The sequence below is a fragment of the Neolamprologus brichardi genome, chromosome 13, assembly GCF_056152115.1.
Source record: "Neolamprologus brichardi isolate AB-2024 chromosome 13, ASM5615211v1, whole genome shotgun sequence".
NCBI lineage: Eukaryota > Metazoa > Chordata > Actinopteri > Cichliformes > Cichlidae > Neolamprologus > Neolamprologus brichardi.
The window spans coordinates 21,510,370-21,535,373 of NC_142116.1; the positions used below are offsets into that span (position 1 = coordinate 21,510,370).

The 25,004-nt window shown below is 40.8% G+C and overlaps 1 protein-coding gene across 1 annotated transcript in view; it reads right to left on the reverse strand.

Annotated features, from left to right (window-relative positions):
* Positions 1 to 25,004, reverse strand: part of macrod2 (mono-ADP ribosylhydrolase 2) — a 409,646-nt gene that overhangs the window by 339,676 nt on the left and 44,966 nt on the right. The window lies entirely within an intron of this gene.

A 25,004-nucleotide genomic window follows, 5' to 3' on the forward strand; every position in this document is an offset into this window, starting at 1 on the left:
CACTCAAGAGAGCTCAATCTAAGTGCAGTTAGGTAACAAAGAAGGCTACACGGGACCTGTTTTATTGATTTATGTCTCAAATTACAGAGTAGGCACAAAATCTGAAATCTGCTTTATGGATGAAAAACACAACGTGCTGTATTTTTTATCCTTCATCAAGATCACTACTCTGAGGCTCTCGCTCACAGCCACATCTCCCCTTCAGAGACATGCTGAGCCCTTAAACAGAAACTCGGATAGTATTCTTGAAATCACTTTTCCACTCCACGGGCAGTGTACAGAGCAACATCTGCTTGAGGCTGCTGTTGTTCTTTCGTGCAGTTAAGTCATGTGTGACTTATTCGATTGGCCAGAAAGAGAAATATCGCAGTGGAGTAGAAATTGGGCTATGGAGACGCTGGACTCTAGGGTTAGATGAACCTCCCTGGCACCAGGGCAACTGAAAACTAATAACAAGCCACCATATGGAGGGTGGTGCAAGCAGACCTGTTTCTGCAGAGGACACAGCAGAAATATATATACACAGTTCGGTACTCAGCACAATTAATGGCATGGCTGCAGCTCCTCCCATGAAAAACTATGCATGCAAAAGCAATAAAATCACACGTAAGCCCACTATTAAAATACAACATATTATCTAGATTATACTAGTTTTAAAGTATTCAGTACAAATAAAAAAATGTACACACCCACAAGCTCTTAACACTGTGAAAGCTTTAATTACAGCTAGGGAAGCCACTAAAAGCTGCAGAAGTGATCTAAACCTTAAGTATACGGTAAGCCTGCCCCGTATGCTAAAAATATGACATTAACTGCAAATTAAAATAAACACACGGTTCAATTTTAGTACACTGAATAGTCACAGCTGTCATGCGTCTGCCGTCAATAGTTTTTTTTTGTTCTTTGATCAGTCGCAGTTTTGTTACATTTGAATTAGGAATTTGAGGGTAAGACAGCTAAAACATTAAAAATAATGCGCCTCCATCTGCCTTTAAAGCAACCAAGAATACATTTTCTTATTTCTCTTATCGAGCACGACTCAAAATATTTAAGCAGGGATCTCGACTAGCTTCACAGCCATCAGCTTCTCACTGATAACTCGGGTGGCTCCAAAACTTTTTGAGAAATGGAAAATCACTCGTGCTTGAGCAGAGTGTCCAAATGTGGAGCACTTGCAAGAACCTCTCAAAACACTTCAGGTGTTATTTTTGAGCCGCTAAGACTATGAGCGCAGTGCATCGCAGTGCAAATCCTTAACTGATGCAGCAATCTTAGCTCTTGGATTAAATAAATTAAATCTGTTTGTAGTGACTGAAGTGAGATGATCGCTTTGAAGCTGCAGGCCACTCTCACAAATTCACGCAGCTATGTGATAAATTACAGTTTATCTAAAAGGGGGATTGGGGGGTTTCAGGCTATTGTTGTGGCTTTCACTGCAAATAATACATAACAGAGCTGCTTTGTGCATTTCGGCTGATCCAAGTATGAGACAAAATTGATGAACCAGACTGCTGACAACCCCATGTGACCTCACTTATCACTCATGACCCCTGACTGATCTCTGCCTTTAAACAATTCCTTAATCACACTCAAGTGCTCGCTGAGGTCAGAGAAGTCTCTGCTAAACAACACAAGGTACCCCCTACATTTGTCTCCTGTGTGACACACCCAAAGCTTAATTATGTTTGTCTTTTATGTAACCCAGCGATTAAAACTAATGGGGGCAGCTGCACTGTCTGCCCTAGGCTGCTGTTATTCCTATTGTAATGTACTGGTCAGGCAGCCGGTCACATTTGCATTCCTATAGATGCTCCCATCGAACCACCCCTGGATGACCTCACCGTTGCCTGTAGCTGTTTTTTCTCCATCGTCGCCATTATTAGGATCAAAAAAAGTACAGGCCGTGTAACCTTATGACTGATTAGAGGTCAGTGAGGTCAGGTCAGGCGCAGTTCAAAGATCTCGAGAGATGAAAAATCCGATACGTGTCAGTGTCCGCAAAACACAGCCAATCACGAGGAAGTGCGACAGGCAACCTGTCCACTATAAAGACATCCTGCTCAGGAAAGACACTCTGGAACTGATTACAGGACGTTTTTAGCAGGGATCCTAGAAATTATGGAAAAATATACTAAGGAAATAGATCAGATCTTTATCTAATGGCTTAAAAAAAGTTTTTTTTTCTGAGATGCTTTATCATCTTGATAAGGCATGCTAGGCTGGGGCACCTTAATTAACTACAAAATGGGAGTAATTGATTGAACACAGGCAACATAAACCAATAGAACCCTGAATGTAATGAAATGATAAAAATTTATATTCAGCCCAGGACTAAAAACCCTTTTGGATATAAACCCAAGAAAAAGTAAAACTTGTGAAAAACAAAAAGGGGTGCTTGTGGTACCCCGTCCCTTGCTTCCTGTTTGATACATTTTGCACATCATACAGATCCATAATTTAATGGTTTCCTAATAGCGAGCTATGCTGAAACCAAACCAAGGCCTCAGGGTCTCCCCATAAATTTGAACTTGTGCCAGTGTGTAAAATTAGCATGTGCTATGTTTGCTCATTTGGTATATGGATTAGAAGAACATGGAAAAAGGGAATATCAAGGACTTGCTTTTTAAATTTTATCCACGTGTACGATTCATACGCATAAATCGGGTCGAAATTTAGCTCTTTTCTTACGTCGTTCAAATGTTCCACTTTTCCCAGCAATTGTAAAACTTTTTTCCATCATTTGAGGATTCCTGTGCACTCTCCAATGAACAAAACAAGGCCAGAGTCTTAAAAGGGTTCAGTATGTTTTTTTAATTTTTCGAGCCATCTTCATCGCTCATTCATGATTGCATTTGTAAGCGAGAGGCTCACGTGAAGGCTTGCATGTGTGAGCACGCTCTTGTCTATATATGTTATTATGAATATTTTAGTAGTTTCTGTAGCGTTGCTTGTGCGCTCATGTGAACCAGTGCGCACTGTTCACACATCTAATTATAACAGACTAACGTGCAGGCAAAGCTAACCTAAAGTCATCAGCACCCTTCCTCGCGGCTCTCCCCGAGACTCTCACGTGACTGTGGCGCTCTCAGTAACACACACGCACGCGCACAGACACACAATCTGGTCCAGCAGTAAAAGTGTCTGTGGTGTGAGATGTGTCAGTGTGAGTGATGCGGTCCTATGCGGGGGTGTTGTCCTCTCCCCTCTGTCTCTGACCAGCTTCCCCAAGCCTTCAGGCCGGGACCCTCTCCATCTCTTCACATTACTCAGTGACCTGAAACCACAAGGCCAAAAAACTTAACCAGCTCCTCCGTCTTCTTAATGAATCCAATTTTTTGCCTGAGAGCACAAGGCGTGCACATATATCCATCGTAACTCTAAATTATCTGACATTAATACAAATTAACAAGAAGCACCGCCATCAAGATTGCGCCACCCCACAATAGCAGACAATGACACTGCTTTTATATCACTGTTTGAAGACGGCAACTTATTGTACGGCCAAAAATACAAAGTCAATAAACTCATTTAAAACAGGCTATAACCAAAACAAAAGCAGAGAGACTGATTGGTGTTGATGCCATTACACTATGAATTATACACAATATGTTATGAAAATATCCATATAATTGACTCGGCTCTATGGCAGCCATTAATTCCTGTCCTCCATTAAGTGGTTTAAATGATCTTGTAAGTAGCCATACATCTCCTGCTGCCCTTTATGAGATCAACACCACGTCTCCCTTAGAACTTAATCGACCCTCGGTCTCATTTGTCCACAAAGTCTGATGCAGGGGAATAATTATTTCATTCTGAAAGGTTCTGAGAGTCCAGCTTGTCCATTTCACCCAGCAGGTCTGCAGCTCTGCAGTGGGAGGCAAAAGTTCCTCTTCGATTCATTCCCGTCTCTCATTCATGTTAAGCCAGCTTTGAATGTCAGTACAGTATTTGCATGCCAATGTGGCTCTGTCTGCAGCTCATTATTTTCAGATGTTGACAGCCTAATCGCATGCAAGTTTAGCCCACTTTACGAACCTAATGCTCGCTACAGCCAAGTCATACTGAATAGCAGGGCCAAGTTTGCATCTGCAGTGTTCGTCTGCAGCTGTCTTATTCACTTTGGCTTTCAGGAAGGGGAACGCAAGAAAGGCAGCAAAAAAAAATAATGAGCTCATTCGCAGTGACAGGAAACGTTCAATGCTGACCATCAAACAGCGCTGCCTCCACCACATCTATTTAACATGGATGTAACAAGAAGGCCGACGCATCATCAGACATATCTATCTCATGCTTGCAGGCTTCAGTTCTCCCACACGTGTGCCCGAATTTGTTCTATTAAGATGACCTTCAGGCGAGAACTCAGTCCATCTCTCCAGAGAGGTCTAGCTTGCCCCGCATTCACCGAGACAGCAGCCCCTTCACACCTCAATGACAGCCAGCGCGCACAAATTTGCTAAAGGGTACCAGTGTTTTGGTATTTCTCCAAGAGGCGGGGAATTCAGCAGTGTCAGCACCTTTTAGGATTGTAAATACAACTTGTCACAATTCATGGGGGGACCAGGAAGACAACACAGACACTTCAAGGTATCATTTCTTTACAGTCCTCGAGCAGAACAGCATGACTCGCTGCGGCGCAGCAGAGGGCCAACATCCCTGACCTCGTGTAGGCCAACCACCACAAAGGGTTATTAACTTTACATGTGGACTTGGTCTCCTAGGGTTCAGAAAGTGTACAAACCTTCAGAGGCAGAATCGGTGGAGTTGACACTGAAGGGTTTAAGCATGAATGCAGCTAGCAGGCTATCTTCTACTTTCAGAAGTGTGGAAAAGTGACAGCGCTGTCATTCTGTAACTACACGAGTTGTGCACAGAACGCTGCAGTGGGCTGACAGACTGAAGTTAGAGAAATGCCCCCCACCGCAACACCCAAACACACACACACACACTCCGTCAAACACAGAGGAAAAAAGTTAAGTCGTGAAAAGTTTGGGGGAGAATGGCACAAACGGACAAGGGAGGGTGGTGGGATTAATTAAAAGCTGCTGTAACTGTGGTGCGCTGGTGACACGCAGCCACGCGATTACTGAGATCTCTGTGTGTGAGGAATCTGCTCCCACAACTCATTTCCTCCCTATTGAGGAGGGTAGAAGGAGGGGCCAAAAATGGGACCGTCTGTTGTGCTAAACACAAAGGAGGAATCATTTTTTATTTGGAAGAATTTAAAAATCCAACGCCCCCCCTCCATCCCAAAAAAAGTTGAGGAGAAAGGGAAAGGTGGCGAGGGGTGAGAGAGAGGAAGAATGAAGTGAAATTCTTATCTTAAATAAAAAGTCTGCCGAATCTATTTCAATCAAGTGATACACCCGGCTTGAAGGGAGGGGGAGGTCAAAGGATGTAAGCCACTATAATCCCAAGCTTGCACTGCTTAAAACCTGCTCGAGTTAACAGGGTGGTGTGTGTGTCTATAGACACTGTGACACTCACGCAGCTTAAACTAACATCTGGCAAGCGTACTTTATCCAACTTTGGACTTTCTCGGCATGCTCGGTAATCCTTTTGTCGCATCTAATATTCCGACACAATTATCAAATCAACACATACAATAATTCCTTAGCAATTTAACACAGCTCATAATCGTGTGCTGCAGCGATTAGACACTTTTTTGTGAACATGTGACTTCACATTTTCTGCCCTTCTAACACTAAAAAAGTAAAAAAAATTATTGTTTCTAAGTTCTTGAACATTTAAATTGCCTTAGACAGCAATGCAGTCACTGGCACCTGATGTTTAATGATAACAATTATTAATTACATTTAATTATACTATACTATAATATATAATTATATATTTCTTCTTCTTTTTTTTTAAACCTCTAATCATAATTATTTAAGACTAATACCAAAAGCACGCCCTCTCCTTTATAGGCTCTCCATAGACTGTGCTACTTTCCAGCATCAAAGAGAGCAGTGTATATCAGCTGTAGCCAGTTAATGTTAATGTCTTTACAGCTACACTGAAACTCTCCTCTGTTGGTTAATGCACTCTTTCCCAGTGGCCGGCTAAAAGATTGCCCATGAGTGAAAAGACACTTTCCTCTGTAAAGCCATTACAAATCTATGAGTGAACTTGTACTTGAACAGAGTGGAGGCTTTTCTCTGATGAGATGATCTGACAAACTTTACAACAGTGGAGGTCTTTCCCACCTCTAATATGCAGTTGTCACATTAGAAGAGAACAGAAAATGTATATGGATATAAATTTTCAGCAATAATGGGGTTTTTTTTGCCATAATAGTCTTTTTATTCGTTCTCCGTGATCTGTGGCTCTTCACTGGAGTCATCAGCATTCTGTCGGGAGAATAATTTCGCGTGAGTGTGGGCGGAGCCTTAAAGCAGAAAGCCTGGGTGGGCAAAGATAACTCGTAACCAACATTCAGATACCCATCAACTCTAAACGGGGATTTAGGTTTTGTCGAGTCAGCAAACACAAAGAAAGCTGGGCTATGTCAAACTTGCTTCGTCGAGCCGTCCTCTGATTTCTCAGCGACATCTGGTTGCTGTTAGCGTATGTAAACGCACTGAAAGGGATTTTCAGCTTCTGCTGTGCTAGCTGTCAAATTGTCGAGTGTGGCTTAAGCGAGAACACGTGAGGAAATCTAAAAATGCACGATAAAACCTTAAATGTGTAGAAAGCTATACGAGCGCAAGATCGTCATACAACTGAAGCTTGTTTGTTTGGTAATGTTTACAGTATTGAAATAAAAAAAGAAGGAAGGACAGAAAGAAAACACAGGTGGAGTGAGCAGGCAGCTGACATCTGTTTCAGCACTTCTGCCTGCACTTTCGGAGGATCTTAATTGCAGATTCAGTGACTTAATTAGCAGCAAAGTTGAAAAGTAAAATAAGAATATCTTGGGAAATTTTGAAAGACATCCCACCTAAGCTGTGAGAAAGCGACGTACAGCAGTCGGGTTGAAGTGCTAAAGGTTACACCCTAGCCACAGATGTCATTAACAAATATTCTTATTACAGGTGATAGCTACGGTGAAAACAGGATCCACTAGATGAAGAAGGCAGCAGTGGGGCTTATTAATTCACATTTCAGTGTTTCTGTTGAAGGCAAACAGAAATGTAAAGTGGAAGTCTGACAGGAAAAAAAAAAAGCCTATTTATTATGGACGCGATCTCACTTTTGGCAGCTGCATTATTTGCGAAAAATAATCACGCTGCCTAAATGATACGCACTTTCCTTTCACTTGTGGGACCGTTTCCTTTACCAACTAATAAACTAAAGGTGGTGAGCAGCTCACAAATTAAAGGCTCTTCAGGAGTCAGATAAAAATTTTATGTAACCTGAAGCTTTAGGGCTACTAATTATTCATCTCCTTGCAGATATTTCATTTAAACAAAAAACTGAAGCAGAAGAAGGAAAGTTTCCACTGCGAGAAAACACTGCTGGGAATGCTGGCAGCGCCATTCTTCATTTTCTAATTATGCTGGATTATTATTAGCTGGAGACACAACCGACAAAGAAGACATACACTGATGGAAACGAAGCACTAATGAAATCAGAAGATGCCAGGAAATGCACGCCGAGCAAATAACGTTATTATAAAGGGATACTGTACTGTATATGACACAGAGGCCAACAAGCAGCTTTAAGCTTTGCTGGAAAACAAAAGAAATACTGAAATAATGAAAAACTACTTTCCAATATGACTATGTTTAATTTGAGGCAGACATACTCGGTACACATACATCTGTCTACAACATATTGGCCGTGATACAGGCCAACAGCCAAATGTTCCCAGACTGGTGCTAATGACAACGGCGATGGCTTTTGTTTGGAGTCACCAGAAGTTTTCAATGGTACCACGAGCTCGGTCATTAATCACTCAGTCGCCCGGTTGTGCATACATGACATGAGGGCAAGGTTACAAATGGAAGGGGGCTGGGCCCTGTAACGTGGCTCTTGCCCCAGGAGCCCCAATGGACTTGAATGAAGAGGTCCCATATATTCATAGTTACCAGGTCACTAATCAAATTATTGTGATAGGCAAGAAAAGCACAGAGGACAACAGAATTCATTTAGTTTCATCACCTCTATTGTCTCTCTGCCAGCACATCACCAGGGTATGGGATAAATAAGTAACCCCCCCGCACCACCTCCCCTTTTCAACTCAATTTATTTGAATCCTTTCAGATGAATTGTGTGCCTTGCGAGAGAAGCATGAATTAAACGCAACAATGAGAGGAGGCAATTTGGAAGTTCTGACATAGATAGTTGTCATCTGATCAAAAAAAGGAAAGAAACTATGCAAATGCAAGTGAACAACATGAGCCAGATGGTCATAGTTTGGGGGCAAATTCACTTAGACATAAGTAATGTCTCACATTATAAACATACCCGCTGTATTTTAGGACAACACATGCGAGAAGGGATTGCTGAGGTGAAATCTGTCCATCAATCAACAGAGGTCATTTGTTATATGTCTCCTAAGGTACAACAACTTGGCAATATGTCAGACAGGACTGCGTGTGTGGGCATGCGTGTGAACGACACACACGCACTCATACATGTGCATGCCGTTCACACACGCGGCACAATCCCAAAGGGATCCGGTTCCTTTGCTCTGTAGCATTTTAATTAATCCTGCGATGACAGAGCAGGTCTGGCAGGTTATGTATGTCTTGAGGCTCGGGTGAGAGGGTAGCGAGGAGAGAGAAACATGACAGTGGGGTTAATGCCAAACCCACCCAAAGGCAAAACATAGAAAGCAGCAGGTCCGCTCTTGGACAGGTGCTCCTTCTGGGGTCACTCGCCAACTCCCTAACCACACAAAGCCACCGTCTGTCACCACAAATCTGACCCGTATGGGCAGAAACAGAGAAACACATGGCCTCAGATGACTTTGGTAAATGTTAAGAATATTTAATGAATGCAATAATAATACAATATTTACCTGTGATTGAGTCTCCTCCTTTACAGGCTAAAATATACCGAGTGGGAACTTGCAGATATATTGTCTGCTCATTTCCCCTGACTCCAGGTCTGGTCTTGAGGTGCAGTTAATTTAAGCATCTTTAATGTGAATTTGATAGAGCGTAGAAGATGTACTATCACCATTGGGTTCTTTGCATTGTGAAATTTGTCATTTCAATGACCATTAGAGATCACGTTTCACACAAAGTGTGATTTGAATATAAATTCGATCATACATTCACCACATCTAAAGAAATCCTTGAGAAATGCAAATCTGCTCCAAAGATGATTAATTGAAACTCTTAGTGTGACTGCCATTGTTTCATGCCTTGGAGTGGGCCAGAGTGGGTGACTGCACGCATTGGTAGTGAAATTCAATATGGCCACCTTGTCCGGTGTGGAGTGAGAATACTAAATATGGTGAAGGTGAACAGCGGGAGCGTATCCTCATGAGAAATTTGTATTTCAGAGTCAAATGAGAATCGCTTTAATCAATCACTGCAATAAACGCAAAAGGTGTTGGGAAAATTAAACTGCAGAGTTTGACGGTACATACAGGCACATACGGTGCAAGGTCAATATAAATTCAACCAGCTGTGCTAAAGACCACGACATACATAAAAGCAATACTACTTTATGCTTTCCATGTCCATCAGAAGAATATTTAAAATTGATTGAATGCTTAATGAAAGCTTAAATACACTGGGCATCCAATTCTCAAGTATCCCTCCATCCCCCGAGCTGCAGTTCGCCTTCGTCTTTCAATCTTGCGTTGAAATATAAGTGGGTCCCGTGCAATAACAGAAAGACACATCATTATTAGAGGTCTCAGGGCAACACTGTAAGAGCATGGCAAGCAGAAGAACAAACTGATGAAATATTGACAGACACTCAACCAAGACAATGGGCGTCATTGGATGCCTGTCATTTAAAAGACAGCAATTAACAAGGCTTTTTTAGCAGATCGCAGAGGCTGCTGAAAAAGAGCAAAGTTGCTCACTTAACCATTGTGAAGTGAGAGAAACATGAGGGAATGTCTGTGGCGAAGACGTCTTTTGTTCTGAGACGCTGGTGTTTGAGTAGTTAATAGAGTTGGAGTGCTCCTTTCATACTACCAACATACAGTCAAGGTGGTATTAAAACCATTACAGGGATAGAGAAAAAAAGAAATCAGAGATAAGATGATAAAAGAAAACAACTAATTAACAGAGCATCAACCAAAAAAGGAGGCTGTGTAAAATCAACTTAGTCACTCTGTGTCGTTTGTTGAAGATCAAAACGTTTGGTGGAAAATCCCAAATGCAGTTGTCCCGCTGTTGTTTACATACCTATATTTGTGACTTTTGACTCAATAATGAATTGAGTTATGAGTCATTTGTACCATGTATTACCCACAAGGTATGTTAAACACCAAAAGACTGATTTTACGAGGTTTTGTGAGTGTAAGAAACAGGTGAACTCACCATTTTTACCATAGTTAAACCATTTTTACATATTAACTGAATTGCATCCCTGGTTTTCTTAGTATCACTTAAACTGTCTGAAAACTGTCAAAAAGCAAGGACTTTTCAAATATTCCTTAAGAATAAAAGAAGGGGACGTGAAGAAGCCAGAAAAGGCGCTGCCTCCTCAGGAGCTTTGAAAGCTAGCAAGCAATCAGTGTGGATAGTTAAAGATGAGTCATCATCATTGCAAGAAATATTTTGCAGATAAAAGGCACTTGCAGGCAGTCCTTTTCAAAGAAATTACTTAGCAGGTGATTGAAAAGACCATCTGTCGATCTTCCTACCAAAACACATCAGTAGTTCCAACCTTATTGGCTGGTAGGTGCCTATGGGACACTGATTGGTCTCAACTACCCGCTGTTCAATTAGTCGTTAAACACATAAAGGCCTGGCAAGTATTCTGTTACAGATATCCCCCAAATGTGGCACAAATCCAACTGCCTTGTAAGGTAAGGTGTCAAAGACCTTACAATAATAGAGAGAAAGCCCCAACAATCAGATGACCCCCTACTAGCAAGTCCTTGGTGACAGTGGGGAGAAAAATTCCCTTTTAAGAGGAAAACACATTCAGGAGAACCAGGCACCAGGAGTGGCAGCCATCTGAACTGACTGGTTGAGGTTGAGGGAAAGTAGACAGGAAAAAAAAGACACTGTGGAAAAGAGCCAGGGATTAATAATAACATAATTATTAAATGCAAAGCTAAACATAGAGAGTGGAAAGAGGTGAGTGAAGAAGAAACCTCCAGCAGCCTTACTGCACCATAACTAAGCAAGGGTCACCTATAGGCTTTATAAAACCGGAAAGTTTTAAGCCTGATCTTCAAAGCAAAGAGGATGTCTGTCTCCTCAACCCAACTGGGAGCTGATTCCACAGAAGAGGGGCCTGAAATCTGAAGGCTCTCCCTCCCAGTCTACTTTTAAAAAACCTTGGAACCACAAGTCAAGCCAGCAGTCCGAGAGCTTAGACAAAGAATACTATGTGGGTATTGTTACTAATGAAGGTTTCTTTTTGACATAAACCTGTAAAACGCACACCTAGAAAGCATGAAGTAAACTGTGATATACTGAGAAAAGGAATGAATGGTAACAGACCAAATGTCCCCAATGATGGTCATTCTGGCCTTATCCCCCAGGCATGTACATTTCTAAATGTTAAGCTGGAAATACATTACACTCCACAGAGGTTCTTACCACGAGTTTCATGTTTTATACCTCTTTTAATCTTCTACTGTATGTTGTGACCTATTCAAGAAGCTGCTAAAACTCAAACTTCATCCACGAATGAACAGAGAATAAGCTCAGAGAGACAGGTGACCTTACGTCTAAGCATGACATTGTGCTTTGTGAATGGTGTTACTCATTAGGCCCTCAGTGACTAATTCACAGCTCAATTTAATTTTAATAAAATGAATCAAAACCTACTGTTGCAGTATTCACCATTAAGTTAATACTATGTTGTTTGGAAATCTGTTATAGTGAGACAAATGAGATCCCATCAGCTAATCTGCAGTACGCAGTGGCCAGATGTTACCAGATAGCTGTTAGTCTCGGGGTGTTCTTGGCCGAGAACGGACATTTGGTGGGGGGTGGCTACCCAGAATAGCTCAGTAGCATTAAGGCATAAAAGGCAGTTAGCTTGTGTTACCTAATCTGACGTAATTCTAGGAACTGTTCAAACCGATGTGTTAAACAAAAACATCTGTTATGCTTAACCAAATTCACAACACCGTTAAACAAAGGCTGTTCACATGATAGTGGTATTCTTCCACCTGTGGTTAAAACCGCTTAGTAGTGCACCAAAAATTCTTCTATGCAGGAAAACCCTGGTTGGTGAAATGGGTAGAGTAGAGGTTAACTCCCATGTTAAAACACTTTTGCATTTCAAAACAATGCATTTTAAAAACTTGATGTAACAGATTCTTTTTTAAAAAAGCAAAACACTGACTTTATGAGGAAGATTGATTTTGTGTCTGCTTGATACTGGTGGAAAATAACAATGAAAACCATCCTCCCATATAAACTATTAATCCAAAAACTGCAACTCCAAGCAAACTGCAAAATGGAAACAGTTGTACTGCACCTTGGTTAAACTGATCATGTAAATACATCACATAAAACTGTGAAAAGGCCAAAGAGTAAACATTGCATTAGTCAGTAAATGCAGCAGGTTGAAATCACTAAATGAATAATCCATCAGGCCGTTGCATATTAGAGTATGTTCACTGTCTGCAGTAATTCTAAAATCTATTTTTATAGCAGCATTTAGTGTCCCCAATTGTTGTGTCCATGAAATGTTGCATTAATAATGAAACTGAAGTAATAGGCATCAGTGTGCACGTTGATATTAAGGTTTGAGGTTTTTTGGATGTTTTTTTTCTTCTACTTTTGGGTGCATGCTGAAAAACATTTGTGTTTTATACTAGTAAATAATACATGAGGTGTCTAGCTTTTCTGAAATCTGACCGTTAGGATGTTATGTAAACAGAAAATAACAAAGGAGTAATGATTATATTCACAAAGAAATCAGTGCGTTCAGTAGGCAGCCCACATTACATGTTTGCTGATGTTTTATGCAGATTTTATGAGCAGTTCTTTATATTTTCATAATTAATTTTTGTCCTATTATTATTTGATGGTCTTCAAAAAACCCAAGTGCGATGCCGAGTCCAAATGCAAGCGTTAATGCGCCGATTGTGTTGAGATAATGTACTTGATGAGGCTATTTCACGGACTGGCTTCATTTTTAGCAGATGAGCTTCATTAGTCTCAGCCTCTAAACTGGCACTCAAACTGCATGGCTAAATGGTTATCAAGTGCTAAGAGCCTTGCCGGGACCTGTACCACACACAATAAACCTCTGATATTAATTAACATCAGTTGTTCATACATTTTATTGGCTGATGTTTTTTTAATAGACACTTGGTACGATGGACAAATTCAAAAAGGTACACTTCACTGTAAGAGGTCAAAAAAGACAATTTAAAGTCAATTAGTCTGCGCCAGGCTGAAGGAGGAGATGGCAGTGCAGATGAGAGAAACAGTCAAGCCACGGGAGCTCTGGCTCAGACGGAAATCCAGACTATGGGGAGACCCTGTGTCTGCCAATGTGAGATAAGCATAGTGCACATACTATGGCGCGCTGCCTCGTACTGTTGCTTTAGAAAATGGAGTGGAGAGAAACGGTCGGGGTCAGGCCTGCTGCAGGATCAGTTTTACGAAAGCTCTGTTCCCGAAGAGGCCCTCTGATAATGCGTAGAACAGGCAACTTTTGTTCTTTATTTACATTCTTGTTGGATTGCCTGGGATAAATTATAGAGTCAATTTTGGTTTGCATAAGGGTTGATGAGGAGGTGGGCCAAAATGCAAGTGAAACCGCAAAAGCTTCAGTACCCCAGAAGTCTGTGATGTTTGTGAGCACGCTCTCCTGAAAGAGGCAAAGAACTCCCTGCCAACATGGAAAAGCCAGGGTGAGAGTACGCCTGGCCTCAGCGAGAGTATCGAGGCCAGCTGGCGGGAGGAGGAAAAAAAAGGATCAGAGGGAAGCTTTACAGGTGTTTGTTCTAACACTGTGTCTTCTTATGTGAGTGTACGGGAAACACATGAATCCTGCATTTTTGGCGACGGTTGATACCCCCTTGCTAAAGCTGTTCTCACAAAAAGAAAAATAAAGAGGAGATGGCAGCAGCTCCTCAAGATGAAATCTCTGGCATGTACACATTGTCTTTAAAGTGCTCTTTGATTAGCTTAAAAATCCCATACATCATCTCTTCTAATTAAGTGTGTTTTACTGTTCTGATACAATATCCATAATAGTAAATCAAGTTCACACATACAAGTTCAACAAAAAGTCTTAGTTTGTATAAAAAAAAATATCTTTGTCAGTAATGTGTATAATGACACAAAAAAACTAAAAAATAATAATGTGACTGTAACCATCAGTGGAGTATGCAAGCACAAACATTTTATACCGACCCCAGCTAAATTTAAATATTTGGGGATTCTTGCAAATGCACATTTCCTTTCATTACAAAACGGAGAAACAAGTTGAAGTTTTGGGATTTTTTCTTTTTTAGAAACCATTATGTGTCAAGCTACATAAAAAAAGCAAAAATGTACCAAAAAAGGGGGGCATGCCCCTATCCTTTCAATTGTTATGCAGCTTTGTGTGCATGCAGAAAGTTTATGTCAGAGGGAGTTATTCTCTCCCACAGAAAGCAGCTCTTAAACCCCCCGAAACACCTCACTGCTCACAAAAGCATACCAAATGTTTTGTTGGCTGCGAGAGTGAGCGTAAAAGTTTACATGCATTCCCAGCATCTGAAGAACTAAAGATCCGGCGGTTGGCTTCAAGCGAGGGCTTTCTTGGGAAGTCTGACATTAGAGTCAAGCCAGTTGCATCATCTAGCTGTGAGCCTTCTTCTCGCTACAACTCTTATGACTAGTCAGGAGCCGGCATGAAGCCAAAATCTAACTTGGTTTCTCTACAGTCTGCATTAATGTAGCAGTGTCGTAAGCCATATCTCAACTTTACAACATGCAGACTTTTTTGACATCAAGGGACAGAAGCAAACAGCTGGATACTTGCCACTGCATGATGTGCCGTGCGAGACATCTATTTCGACTCACTGAAAAGCTGTTGCCAGACATGCAGATTGCATCAGATTACAACCCATCGGTTGGTCGGCACTGCTGCTGTTCAAATGACCAAACCAAAAAAAAAGCAAATATTGAGCAAATGTATAGAAGTATAATGATGTGTTTTGGGGGAAGAACCCCTCCAGTTTCTTTTTTGTTTTTAGTTCATTCAGATGGTTTTTCCACTTTTTCTGAAAGCCCAGGTCAAACACAGACAGACAGACAGACACATAGACAGATATCTATCTATCTATTCAGATAGATAGATAGATAGATAGATAGATAGATAGATAGATAGATAGATAGATAGATAGATAGATAGATAAGGCCAACTCCTTTTTTTCTTTTGTTATCAAGTTGAACTGCTTGGCAATCAGCATGTTCTTGTACTAACTGTACAACTTCATTGATGTTCTTATTCCAATATCAATGAAAGCAAGCTTTTTCTTTTGCTTGTGGATACACAATCAGGTGTGTCACGGTTGTAACACTGGTTGTTAAAAACCAGTCTTAAAGACAAGTCACAGTCTTTAAGACTGGTTTTTAACAACCAGTTGTTACAACCATTCCCAGTGGATTACTTTTATTTGTAATGGCTATGCCCCCAGTGCAGCAGAAAAGCTGTGTCTAGCCATGTTGCTAGGCTAATGCTAGCTACAGCTAGCTAGAGTTTTTTCATGTTCAGGCTGTGACCCAAGTTAATATATATGTGGTTCAACTTTTGCTACCAGCTGGCAGCTATCAGAGAGCAATACCTATACTTAAATCTGACTTACCATAAGTAAGTAATAACATTTTATCTTGCTTCTGGCTAATCAGGGAAGGCTGGACAAAGGCCCTTAAAAAGACATGAGCTAAAGTGGAGTGTTTTAGACAGCGAGGGAAAAGAGGTCCTGCCACTATGTACAATAATTATACTTGCTTTAGGTTTTTTAGGCATTAAAGCACAAAAACCTAAATATTAAACCAATATAAAGTATAAACGTGTAAAAGATAATAACATGGGCTCTTCAAATCAATCACCCTCCTAATAAATATAAAAGCAGAGTGGTTGTTCAAATTGAACACTGAAAACTGTCTTTGTTCTGTTTCATCTCCAAGTCTGGGACAATTACAATGATTTGGCATGACTTCAGACAGTGTGGTGGAGTCAAATGAGCAGTTTAGACAGTGAGCCTTCATTAAAAATAATGACTGCAGCACAATTAATGTAGGTTATATACAGAACACGGAAGCTGCTGCACCTATCACGGCATCAAAAAAACATAAATATCACTAAAATGCTCCGTCTTTCCCCTTTGAGTCACTAAGTCGGCATAATAAATCAGCATAATTTAAAAGGCAATAATTTCTGTGGTTCCACTTCTTAAATTCTTAGCTGTAATGATTTGGTTTTGTTTTCCTTCAAGAGCTTTTTGCCATTAACAATCTCATGTAGGCAGCCAAAGTACTAAAGGGGAACATCTGGGGAGCAACTGTGCAACAGTACTAGTTTGAGTAATGCATTTTTATCATGACAGACATGGCATGTTTATATCTACAAGGAATATTAATTAATTTATGATGCCAGTAGGAATGAGCAGACTCTAATAATAAAGTAATTCATATTTTGATAAATGTATTATATTTATATGGTGCTTTTCTACTCTAAATTACCATTTAAAGCACTTTAGGGTATACTTATTGTTTTAACCACACACAAACTTAAATCACATTATCTACCTTACAGCCAACACCAACCTGGAGCTGTCTTGCAGTGTTAACCACTGTACCAGCACACATGTTTGAGTAAATCCAATGTATAGCTCTTGATATATTATTTGAGCTAATAAACATAATAGCTTTGAGGTTGTGTCATATCATTCTGGCATCAAAAGATGAATATGAGTACATGAAGCATGGCTTATTTAATGCTAAGCATGGGAGCATGTCAAGAGCTAACTGCTATTTGAATTTTAATGAGTCAGTTAGAGGTTTCTAGCAATTTAATTTTTTTTTTTATATCCAAACAATATGCAGAAAATCTGAGCCAATCACAGGTGTCCCAGTGCAGCTACACAGTGGGGTTAATTTGCATGTCTTTTCTTTGACTTTTTTTTTTACAGTTCAACACAAAACGTGAAAGATTAATGAATGTCATTACTATTAAACCTTCATTTTTTAGCTTAGCATGTGGCATTTGCTTTTAGGGAGCTTTCAAACATATGAAAACAGAGATATGCACATCCTTTTGCATGTTAACTGCAAAAACTAGAAAATGTGAGCATAAAAGAATATCAGTAATATTTGTAGCTTCACCAGCCACTGAAATGCTTTAAAAACAGATAGCTCAGTAGTACTGGGGTGATTAAAAAGGACTGCGCTTCATGCGGAGACCAACAAGAAGCGATGCCCTGAGGATCAGGACCCAGAGCACAGCAAGAAGACACTCCTGGTCTGCTCCATACAGTCATTAACCTTTCTCCAGCAGGGACTGCCACGTGCTTTCTTCTTTCATTCCATTCACACACTTCATTAACAAGCTCCTTTTCATAGACTAATTCCCGTTTCAAATTCGCTCTTTGTTAATTAGAAGCAGGTTCAACCTCACAAAAAGCTTCTATTGTGTTTACTTTTTAATAATATTGCCCCCATGTAAATGAATTATAACAGGGGAAAAAAAGAAAAGGGAAAAAAATGGTGTCCAAGGAAGACACTTGAAAAAATGCATTGGCAAGTAATTGAGTGTGGATGCAAACACATTTTGTGCTTTTTCAGTCTAAAAGCTGCGTCTTGCCTTGGATTTCTCTTCTGTTGGTGTTCCTAATTAACTCCTGTTTTCAGGGGGGGATTTAAAATAGGCCAATGGAGAGACTCGCTAAAGGGAGAGTTATAACGGCCTCCTCATCCAGTAAATTAACCTTGGCTGCCTTTTTGCATCCAAAATGTAACAGGTTTCTAATCAATGCTGGCTCCTGAACACGTCCTTAAGCTGGGAGAAGAACGATGCTCAACATGAGGCGCGCGCTGATAACGAAATAGCCAAATATACATTTCCTACTACAAGACGCTTTTCTCAGAAGCCGTGGGTATGTGGATCCACTGGTGTCAAATGACACAACAGTCAAACCTCAGCTGGGATGTAGTCTGTATCACAGAAACCGAACACAGATGTAATAAAGATAACAGCGAGAACGTACAGTTTGGGAAAATCTTAAGGGATTTCTGCACTGAGTGAATCTCTGTCAATGGAGAAAGCCAATTTATTTACAGATATTTATCACCAGTGGGAGTTCCCCTCGAACGGCTCATCTCTCCTCGCCTTCATCTCTCACTGAAGCATCCGTTTGCTACTCCGGAACAATAAAATTAACACAGACATGCAGACCTCGCATGTCCGTAGGTACAGATTTAAGAGGACGGTATCCTTGAAAATATGTGCTTTGAATTTCAGGGCGCGTATGTTAAACAGGCTGAGGAACGGGGGATTTTTTACTTCGTCCCACCAGTTGTAATTAAACAAGACAATGAACCCTCCATTCCACTGAAGCGCCCATTCTTTTCTAATCAAGGGCCAAAGAAGCGTGTTACAGCCATAGTTAGAAATCTGCTTATTTATCTTGCTGTATGTTCAGTGTCATTACTCTTCACTGGGCATGGCATAATTGTACATAACTGTCATATACTGCATATGTAATATACTTTGTATCATGTGAAAAGGGAAGCAGTTCATTGCATCTTCACCCAAATACAATTATAATATAACCTTCAACTAAAATTACATCATAACACAGGGGATATACGTGCTATCCTGTCAAACACAGTGGGGAAATTTACATATTAAACACTATCTTTCTATTCGATAGCCTAAAATGAGTCAGTCTTGTTTTGGTGAGGTTGGAAGAGGAGAGAATAAGAGCCATTTCTTAATTGGCAGTGTTTGACTAGCACTAGCGCAGTCACTACCAAAACACATGAGTAAGGATGGAGTGAGTCTAACATGTATGAATATATATATATTTTCTGCTTATGGAGCTATTTCTTTGCACCCTTTACACAGTGAGAGGAAGCAATAAACAAGGTAATGTTACTAGAGTAAATAAAATGAATTGTTGCATATATTCCACACATGTGTGTTTAAATGCAAGCGAGACGAGTTTAAAGACTTCATACAGTAAGCTGAGAAGCGTGGAGCCAGACAAACATTTCCCCAATTACCGTCCATGCAGGGTTTTCATTAAGTACTTCCTACATAAGAGTCTGACTAGCTACTCTTTGTCTCTACAGCCGTCTACAGCTAATCAAATTCACAAGCCGTCTCAGAAGCCATCTCAGGCTCCCATTATCATTAATCTGGATGGCCATCTCATCGGCACCGTGGTTAACGAACAATGTTAGGGCTAGAAATTCAATTTTCTGCAGTTAGCAATTGAATTGGTGATCAATTGTAGCATCGCTGAGATGAAGGATTGTCAGAGCAGGGTCTTCCATTGTTCCATTATCAGAACGCTCAGATGAGCTCCTGAATCCCATTAATAAAGCGCCAGTACAGCAGCTGTGCATCACAGACTGGCCAACACTGAAACTGACCCTCACTGTTATTTCCACTGTGGGAGAAAGGATGGGAATGGCAAACCCAATATTTTTACAAGGTGAAATATAGCATCGCTATACATTCCTTAGCAGTGCAGTGCTGCCTATAGAGTGTTCTCAACAAGGGAGCAATGTTAAACCACAAAGATTAATTGAAAGTTTATTATGTGGGGAATAAGTCCTGTAAGAGTGTAAAAAAAAAGTCCTTCTGTGAGCTATTGTCAGTGCATGTAGCAGCATAACAGAAAAAGTTACTGATCAATTCACACCAAGGCCCCATTAAATGCTATATCATTGGTTTCAATCGTTTACTGAAAAAAATACATTATTTAACCAGACCGACTGATTCATCGTGTTCCTGTTCATGCATGCACAAACAACGGGATGGAGCGTAAGGATGCATAGGAGCCCGGGCAGACAAGAAATGACTAAGACGAAGCGGTAATAACAACCGAAGGATGCAGGTTTGTACCTTTATTCTGATTTTGCAACAAGCAGGAAGAACAGCATTATAAGTACTTTTCCTTACGCCCTAGAAAAGACACGAGTGAGCATACTTTCCCCCAAGAGCAGCTGTTAATGTTAATAAATTTATTACTGTTCGGGATTACGAGAAGTAATATATTATACATGTAATGTTTTACCTTAACGACCTTGGAAGAGTTCTTTATCGCAAAATTATACAAAAGTATTAAAAAGGGCGGCATTTAAATGCTTGCAGTGCTCGTCAGGAGGCTGACGGCATCCAGTAAGTGGGTCTGGTCTTGTGCGCAAAGGGAATAGAGAAGATGTTGTGTGTTAGGGGAGCAACAACCCTTTTTGCAGTGCTGCACAGGCACCGTCTGACTGCGATGAACTCTATTGAGACAGAGTGCCTGCCAGAAGAGCATAAGACTAACAGCATGCTGCCATTTTTTCTCATATTGTTGCACTTGCCCCGAAGGATGCAGTTATAATGCTACGAAATTACACCACAAGAAGTGCTGTTGCGACGTGCTGGTACCATATGAAGCACAAACTGATAGCAACAAGTACTGCCCCATGTTGATCTACAGCTGGAACATCAGTAGTAGATGTAGGTACCTTACAAACAGAACGCCTGAAATTTTTATGATGTATTTGATGAATTTGAGATTTTCTTGGTCACTAAAAATAACATTTAAATAACTGCTGAGGCACTAATTACCACAGATTATATCAGTATCACAAAAATCAGACAGACAGACAGACAGACAGACAGACAGATAGATAGATAGATAGATAGATAGATAGATAGATAGATAGATAGATAGATAGATAGATAGATAGATAGATAGATAGATAGATAATGACATATATAATAAAAAATACACAATTAAAGGGATCCCTACAAGTATATTGCACTTTTTAGAGTTTTTTGATCATTTTTGTTTTAATATAGTGAAACCATAATTACGGGTCACCAGTGATTACGTGAGCCAGTAAATGCCACATGTCACGAGTGGCGTCACCCTCGCAAAAGAGCAACATGTTTGAGCATTGTAAACTCTTTTGGGTCTGGAAACCATGATAATCACTAAATATTGTGACAAGTAAACAGTGACAAACATATTGAAAGAACAAACAAGATTTCAAAGCCATCCTGATTTCATCACAACACGCCAAGAAAACAACAAGAACACAGAGCCATGAAATTCTGCAACACAATGTTGCTAACACTGGCTCCCCTATACTACCCAGTGACTCCCCCCCCTGCCCCCCAAAACCCTGCCTTCCATTCAACTCCTCAACTGTCCCAAAGAAGGGGGAGGGTAGATATGAAAGCGCTTATTTGTTGGCCTTTGTGCAGTGAACTGCTCTGTCTGCGCGCGTGCTGGAGTTACACACCAGCTCGCCCGCATACTTGTGGTTGTTAGCGCTTGTATCTTAGTAACAGCACAAGGAAAGCAGCACTGGTTGAGGGTCTTACTGTAGATATGATAGAAAACTGAGTGAGAGAAAAGAGCTTGCTGCCTGTCTGTGAGAAAATGAAATTGTCAATATGTTTTTTGCCAACTTTGGTGCCAAGGGTGTGTTTCAGACTGGGAAGCAAAATCAATTGTGCTAACAAAAACCGAACACATCCTGCTTTATTTCTCAAAGTGTGTTTGTTACGTGAAGGGAGAATAGCTACGCCACCTGGAAATGCATGAGCGTCAGTGTAACCTTTAGCGCATGCTTTTAGACTGTCTCATTCAGTTCCACCCACTTCCTCAGCTTTTGTTTCAGCCGAGTTTGTCACAGAAGATATAAAAAGGTATGAATTATAAGATGAAAAGCAGATGTGGCTGCAAACAAAATGGCATCCTTTTTGTTTTCTTTTTTCCTTTTTAAGTCCAGTCAACCAGAACACAAACCCTTCGTGAGAAAACTAACAGGTAGCAGGTTCTCACCATCTAAATACACACTTACAGCTACATGTTCTTTCTAAACAAGGGGAAAATGTAGCAAATATGCCCAGTAGTCCATGTTTGTATTGCTGAATTTTATCTTTTTCACCAGGGAACCAGTCTTATATTAACCCAAGCAAGATAATTTAATGCAGGATCTGAAAAGGTGTCATAGTCGAGGGGTTATACACAGTGAAGAAGAGGGAAGCTAATGCTATTAGGATATGAGGGGGATGTGGGCAGAGCCAGAGACTACACGGGACAGTGGCGTCCTCTCTCCTACTCGGTTGGACATAGACTAAGACCCCCTTCGAGGACACTGTGAATTGATCCTGATTATCCCAGTGGGTCTAATCCTCAGAGGCTAGCACTGCCTGGCCGTCTCCCCCCCCAAAAAAGACTCACTTCAGTGGACAGAGAATCCCAGACACTGTGCCCCTAAACTGTGAAAACTCTACTCACAATGGGGACTGTGAAGAGAAAGAGATCCAAAATCCAAACTGTTCCCCTCATCCCCCGTACACACACCCCACCGTCACACTTGGGAAAGCAAAGGAGCAAAGCCTCATCCTAGGAATCCCGCTCAATATCCTGGGATTAGCTGCAGACCCTCTCAGCGCCCCTTCTCTCCCTCCCGCTAAGGCTAATTCAGACTGAACTCATCTGGTCAGACCCATTTTAAAAGTCCCACCACTGAGGAGAAACAATCACATATACTAAACTTTAATCTCTTACGAGCTCATCTCAGTCTGCCTCGCTCGCGATAAAATCTTATTGAACGCGACAGCATGAGAGGTTGTTATATACAGAAGTGTGCACCCAGGTAGACGCCCATACTAAGATATCAAGAAGGTGATGCAGCATCATTTCTCAGGGGGATCAATGAGCAAATCCGAGCTCAAACGTGTCCTTTTGAATTGCATTACAAAGCAATTTTAACTGTAACTTCATTTTTAAAAAGGCCTATGGCTAGCACTTTGAGCTTGTTTCACTTTTGTGAGTGATGAGCAAGTCGAATCACTCAACAGACCGAATTATTATTCAGCAACCTGCAGTAACTTTATTGCACATTCAGAGGCCGTTTTGGTGTCTTGAGCAAAAGATATCCTTAGGTGAAACGTGCAACTGGCAGCTTCGAATGGTGCTACGAAGCATCTGTGGACGCCATGGGATCCAGAGTCCAGCTGTAAAAATATGAGTGCGCCAGGGCCTGCCACCCATGCTGTGAGCGACTGTTTGGGAGACTCCTGTTGCTACCATTTCCATATCATGTCACAACCCCCCTACTCTTCTACATATAAATATAAACACACTCTGTGAGGTCTAACTCTAAAGACTGCAGTCATCATTCATGCTCATCCGGATACTCGGAGCTTCCCACTGACAATCAGAGTTCAGCAGCAATATATCACATATGCTCCTTTACTTAGGTAACTTTTCAGGCACCAGGTTACTTTGAGTCTATATATATCTGTATGCTGTCATGCACATTCCATTGTTGAGACTGGTCTGTTGATTCAAGGTCTGATGGCACTGTTATCCAGTCGCAGCCATGCTCCATTATGCCTCAGTTACAGCAGAATAATTGCTGAAAAGAGAGTGGGAGATTTAGACGAGTGTACTCAAGAATCTCTGTTTCCTTCTCCAGTGTTGGAGTCTGGCTTTCAAACAGACCCCGGCGCAGAACACAGTGAACTCCGGCTGTGAACACTGGTCTGAGGTCACAACATCAGAGAAACTCACGGACGCTGAACCGGCAGAGAGCAGGAAGTGCGTCTGCTGTGTTATCGCTAATAAGCGACTATATATATGCACACACAGTATGTTGTGCTTCAAAACAATGGTACAGTGTTGTGAGAAAAGTTGAAAATGTGTATGTGTACCTCTGTCGGTACAAATACGCAAACAAACTTTTATTTTACACACAGTTTATGACTCATTATATTCTTATAATGCATAGTCTTCAGGAAGACGTCACTTGGGCATATGGTGAGCCACAACACTAAAATAACGGCCTGTTATTGCGCAGGCCTACATTGTGCTACTTGAACAGCTCTGACCCAACACAGTATGGAATCTGGGTGTTCCCTGGTGTCTAGTGACAGGATGTCCTTCGGGTATGAGGTTGCAGAGTGGACCCTTTGTTGATCACGCTTGCTCTGGCACGCTGCACAGATCCGCGATCAGACCGGTTAACCCGTGGGTGCAGCACCAAAAGCTTGATCTCTTTGTTATTGTTTTTTTAAGCTGTTTTCCAGTTTGGAGTGTGTAAAAATAATATCCACACAGCGCGATCACTGTAAGGAATCAGGCAGGCCAAGAGATATGGCTCCTTGTAGACTGTTTGCTATACTTTACGCTGATGGAGGATGTGGATGGCGGTGTATCTTCAGAAGAATTAGAATGATTTGGGCACTTCTGTAATCTTATTATTGTCCAATTTTGTCAGTGTTTAAAGACACTGTAATAACATGTCGACACTCCTGATTTAATAGACATGCCCTGCTTATCCGTTTCGGTCATTTATTCCCAGATCGTAATGTAATACAGTAGTGAAGACAACAAGGAAAGTAATGAAAATTAAGTGTAATTAACATTAATAGAGTATAATATGAATGTAATTTTCACATGGGATTCTCAGCGAGAGATAAAAACTAGCAATATTGTCTTGGTTTACACATGGCAGATTATCTAATCAAGAGATGATGTGATATTTCATCACAGAATTTGCATAAGTACAGGTATATCTTCACTTTTTTTTACCTGTGGATGACAGTATGTCAATCAAAATCATATCAAATAAATGAAGCAGGGAGCAGAACAGCTGTGCCTGTATATTTTATTCACCAAAAACAAAATATAAAGTCATTAGGTAGTCAATTTTTCAAGTACTTAATTCGAA